Source organism: Zingiber officinale, chromosome 7A (genome assembly GCF_018446385.1).
Source record: "Zingiber officinale cultivar Zhangliang chromosome 7A, Zo_v1.1, whole genome shotgun sequence".
In the NCBI taxonomy this organism is placed as follows: Eukaryota; Viridiplantae; Streptophyta; class Magnoliopsida; order Zingiberales; family Zingiberaceae; genus Zingiber; species Zingiber officinale.
This window is the reverse complement of record NC_055998.1, coordinates 90,176,530-90,181,815: the sequence shown is the minus strand read 5'-3', so window position 1 is coordinate 90,181,815 and position 5,286 is coordinate 90,176,530. Positions and strand designations below refer to the sequence as shown.

Genomic DNA, 5,286 nt, shown 5'->3' with positions numbered 1-5,286 from the left:
GAAAAATCGACAATAACAAAAAAAAAATACACAAATATTCACAAATTATACAAATATTCTTCATTCAATAATATCCATAAAATACACAAATATTCACAAATTATATAAATAATCTTCTTACAACAATATCCATAAAATACCCAAACATTCTTTTTACATCAAAAGCTAGCTAATAGATATCAAAATCAAGGTAGAACATTCTTTTAACACATCAAGGTAGAACCGCACTTCAAATGTAATCTAGCATGCATTCAGCCCACTTGAACCGCACTTCATCAATTTCAACTCTGGAGTACTTGAGATTTGTAAACTATAAAAACACATAAATAATATATTAGTAAATTAAGACCAAAAATCATAGTTGAAAAAGTAGTAAGAGCACCAGGTAACAAGATGACTAATTTGAATACTTAAAAGGAGACACATTCATCATTTATCTCAACCACATCATATAGTGATAGATTTATCATTCCTGGGAACTTAATATATTCCAAACCAGAAATTATTACAACAAAATTTTCTCATAGTTGCAATTTAATTAATCAGTACTTGATGGAGGTTCAATCTTTTCATATTCAGAATATCATTCAAACATCCTGGTGTAGCAACAATGATATCAGCTCCACGATCCAACTCTCTTAACTGGGGTCCTTTTTAATTAATCAGTACTTGAGAAGTGCCAATGAACATATTCTTGGTACTTCTTTTTGAAAATTGAAAAAAGAGATTTCCAACCTCTCACCAGAAAGTCCTGCCAACTATAATGATATGACTAAATATTTTATGTTTTTGTGAAACATGAGTAAAAGAGGGTGGAATTGGAATAACACTTGTTTAATTATGCACAAACAGCTAAGAATTTTGAATTTAAGTAATAGCAATAAAGTTAAACTAGATAACTTGGACAACGTATGATTTGAACACATCAGAAACAATTCAAATAAATGTCAATCAATCAAAAAAAATTAAACCAGTAAAAATCTAGCAAATATGTGCATAATTTTGAAACATAGATAATGAAAGACATTATAACTAGGGAGTCAAAGCTTACCAAAAATTACCATCATTCTTGTTGAGAATTAATGACAGACAACTCTTCTTCGTACTCCATTGCGTGTAATGAGCATTCCCTTTCAATTAATAAAAATTCCTGAAAAATATATGCCCAGTTAATTTCTTTTGTCGCATGTTTTGTCGGGGAGCTGGTAGTGATACTCAAGAACAGTTCAAATCAATTTTCACGGTGTAGAACTCAAACTATGATGATTTGTTCATTCACGTAGAATGCGGAGGGTAATACCTGTAACTGGTGATGACTAAACAAATGAAGGATTCCATATTCCGAAGAAGCAACTAATTCTACAAGTGCATCACGATGATCTTTTAAATTGCCCGTTTTAGCAAGAGAAACTGACACCTATTGGTGAACAAAAAAGGACCAATAAAGATTTGTAACACCATGGTGTATGTCAAGGAACACAGATAGCATAGAAATAAAAAAGTATCGAGGTTGAGATTCTAATTAACTTGCATACAACGAAGAATAATTTATGGTAGACAACACCTACGATTAAGCCCTTTCACTATGTAATTAGTAGGGTTTATCAATAGATCTTCCTTGAAATACCAAGCATCAAGCCGAAATATCTCCATTCTCACTCCAGGTTGAAACCGGTTAAGCTCACCTGATAGATAAATTATTGAACTTCTCACAAGAAAATAACAATAGTGCATATTTAGTGGATTATGATACCAATACCTTTGAAACCAGCAGCCATGATAGTGGCAAGAAGTCCACCATTATTAGCTTCATGAAGTTACCAAAATAAAGTAAATAGTCATATATATAAATCATAAATAAAGTTACCAAACTAAAAATTCTCATTGTCAACCCAAATCTCATCACAATCTCCACAAATACTCTCTATTTGCAGTGAATTGAATGATCTCCCAACTTAGCATCAGTGTTGTATTCAAAATACTCTCTATTTGTCCTCGACCGCAATGACAATTCTAAGAAATGCAATGTTGAATATCAATTACATGAACAATTACCTATTGGTTAAGACAAGGCACTTTGAGAGATTGCTTCGGAATTGAGTGGCAACAAGGGACACAGCCTAAAAAAAAGTTCCGACTAAGTATAAAGTTATAATCACATCTTGTGGAGTTTGATTGTTTACTATTCTTAAGGTTTTTTCTCACCTAGAGAGCTCTGGAGCAAATGTGTTAGCTTAGAGTTCCTGCAAAATACATCTCTCCTTTAGTACAATGAAAAATTCAAACTAGTTTAGATAGTAAAATAGAAGCATATGACTATGAGCATTAGAAGGAACCTATATGGAATATGTGGGTTCTTGGAGGCAAGAGCAGAGATCACATCTCCCAAAGCTGATAGAGACTTATTGATGAATTGATGTATAGTAGGCTTGGTGTCTGAAGGCAGTGACTCCATTCCCATTAATCGAGCCACAACACTGGGTCTATTATGCTAATCCTTTGTTCTGTGGAGCCTTTCAACAGCAATCAATTTTTTGGTGTGAGATTGTTGGCAAATGTCCTCTTTATAGTAACTTGAGCACTGAAATCATGTGAATATAAAAAGGGAATCAATTTTTGTTCTCGGTTCTTGTTAAATCCCCACAAGAAGATTCACATAAATCGACGAAGAAAAATCTCAAGTACCAAATCAAGAACATAACCAGAAGCATGTACGTTCAGATATACACAAATGATAGTAATTTTGGTTCTCTTATTGCTAAATCAGTGAAATGCTTGCCTAAAGAAGCCATGAATACTCTGAAGAACAATTCTTAAACCCAACAACTTACTTGAATGTCTTCATGAACCAGTTGAAAATTATGATAAGTATTCATAGGAGGAACCTCTAAGCTATTTCTAGGAGGTTCAAGACCTGTGAAGGCAGTAAGATCAGGAATTATGATAGTAAAATATGACCAAAGGAATCTTCAATAATTTAACTTGAGCAACAAAGTTGAAGGTTTGTATATGTTTTCTTGAGTTCTAACTTAAAAGAAAGTTAGAGGTCCATGTACATTATTTACATCTTGCAAGTTGCAATCTCACCACTATTGTGTCGATTGAGTGCCAGCAACTTACGGGAGGAGCTGGTTTGACCGAAATCGAAGAACTGCAATACTCCTACCATCTTCTACTGATGCTCCCTTCAACACATTATCAAAATTTTCTCATGATCAACTCTTAACCTGCAAGATAGTCAAATTAAGATGATACTAAAAAAAACTCTGGCAATTTGCAAATGAGTGATAGTACTAATACTATTTTTGCATTTCAGAGGTAACAGTAGTGGCAAAACATGAAAGGGAGTGATATTATTTCAGGCAAGCTTTGAGCTGTTGGCCAACCACTCGTAGCAAAATGCTAGCTTTTGAACAGCAGTTCTTCATATTTTTTTTTTCAAAAACAAAAAAAAAAGCATTATTTCCATAATTTTATGTTACAAATCCTTCTCTCAAGATCGAAAGCAAACACCTTGACTGCACTTGTATGGTGCGGGCGCCGAGCAAACTCCCAATCTGGAACCCTAGAAATGGCTCGAGTTGCAGAAGATTCCACTGGTGACAACAACACCTAGAAAGCAGCTGCCTACTCTCCTTTTCCATTAAACAGTACTCAGATGCATTTCCATTAAACATTATTCTGGGACAAAGTTAATCTATAAAAGATTTTTGAAAAGTTTGGAATAGATAAAGTAGGGAAAATAAAAGGCAGTTTTAGCAGAAGGAATATCTGGAATGCCACACCAATACACTCACCACGATCATTGAAGGCAGGACCACCACTGTTTCCTGCAAAACAAGTACATTTCTTTGACAACATTAAAATGCTTTTACAAGAATATATCTGTACCTTGCCAGAGAAAGTGGTGTAATAACATCCAACTATCTAAAAAATAAAATGCTATCTTTCTAGCAAGGAAACTAGGTTGAGTTACCAACCAGGGTTTATTGCAGCATCAATCTGAATACCAAGCAGATCAGAGGATCCATGAGCATACTAACCTGAAACAGAAGCAAAAAAAAAAGTGATTAATATTAAAAAACTCATTTAGACACCATGTTCTAAAATTTTCAAACAACTTAAAATTGATAACACTTAAGTCAACAATTTATCATCTATAAAACAATCCCAGCAAGAATATAAAATTCACCAAAAAAATACTAAAAGCTTATGATCACAATTTCATGAAATCAAACCTCAATTCGTGATACCACACCCTTTGTCACAGAGATTGTATCTCCACCAAGTGGATATCCTACAACAGTTACTGAATCCTGTGTATCATATAACTTGTTAGTTTGATGAATTATGGAAGAACAACTAGATTAAATTACCCTATAGAAAAGAGAGCCTTAGAAAATGTGAAGTGCTTTAACTTTGTGAAGCACTTGGGGGGGGGGGGGGGGTACATGGACCGGCTGACGAGGGCCCTCAGATCGTCTGCCTTCTGCGGCAGCAGCAGCTCGCACACGTCTCTCTTCTCTTTTGCATAGATTCCAGCGGTGAGAATCGCCACGCGCTCCACCGACTTCGACTCCATCTCCGCCAGGCGGAACGCCACGAACCCGCCGTAGCTGATTCCCATCACGGAGTACCGGGCGACCCCCAGGAGGCGCATCGCCTCCGCGACGCACCGCGCCTGGTAGCCCACAGAACGGTCAGCGCAGGAGGAACGGGATCTGCCGAAGAAGAGGAGGTCCGGGATATAGAGATCGAAGGAGCGAGATAGGGCCCTGATCTGTCGCTCCCATTGCCACTTTGAGTTGCCGCCGAAGCCATGAATGAGGAGGAGGGCAGGCTTCCGGCTGGCGCGGCGGGGGTTGGGGCCCCAGATGTGCAGCGACGCGTGGCCGAGGTCGAGCGTGACGGGTCAGAGACCGCAGCGGAGGAAGGAGAGGTGGAGCAACAACTCGCGTAGGGAGACGAAGGAGAGTAGGCGTCGGGCGACGACGACGACTCGGCGGAAGAGGGAGAGGAGGGCGACGGCGAGGAGTAGAAGCAGGTGGCGAAAGGATTTTGTGGATGCCATCGCGATAGAGATCGATGGGAATGGGTTTAGGTTTGGGGGGAGAGGAAGGTAGGAGGAGAGGCGTTGTGTGGCAGACAGTTCGAGTCGCGGTTACGCCAGACTGCCACTGCCTGCCCGCTTCACATTAATAAAACCTGCTTACGATATTGGTTTAGATTTGGAGATAACTTTGTGAAGTGTTATAAATTTGGGCGTGTGGAAAAATTAAATTATTA

The 5,286-nt window shown here is 37.9% G+C and overlaps 2 long non-coding RNA genes and 1 pseudogene across 3 annotated transcripts; all 3 read right to left on the bottom strand.

Annotated features, from left to right (window-relative positions):
• Positions 1-254: 254 nt before the first annotated feature.
• On the bottom strand, positions 255-1,481 carry LOC122000252. 2 transcript variants are annotated; one of them, XR_006117044.1, is made up of 3 exons: positions 1,301-1,481; positions 1,052-1,150; positions 255-310 (listed from the first exon to the last, which is right to left on the bottom strand). It is a non-coding gene; the product is annotated as an uncharacterized LOC122000252 (long non-coding RNA). The 2 variants fall into 2 exon arrangements; XR_006117045.1 differs by having other exon boundaries at positions 278-310; positions 1,062-1,150.
• Positions 1,482-2,162: 681 nt separating this feature from the next.
• On the bottom strand, positions 2,163-3,242 carry LOC122000251. The gene is made up of 4 exons (XR_006117043.1): positions 3,088-3,242; positions 2,832-2,914; positions 2,337-2,581; positions 2,163-2,243 (listed from the first exon to the last, which is right to left on the bottom strand). It is a non-coding gene; the product is annotated as an uncharacterized LOC122000251 (long non-coding RNA).
• A 796-nt stretch (positions 3,243-4,038) lies between these two features.
• LOC121999517 lies at positions 4,039-5,071 on the bottom strand (annotated as a pseudogene).
• Between the last annotated feature and the right edge of the window lie 215 nt (positions 5,072-5,286).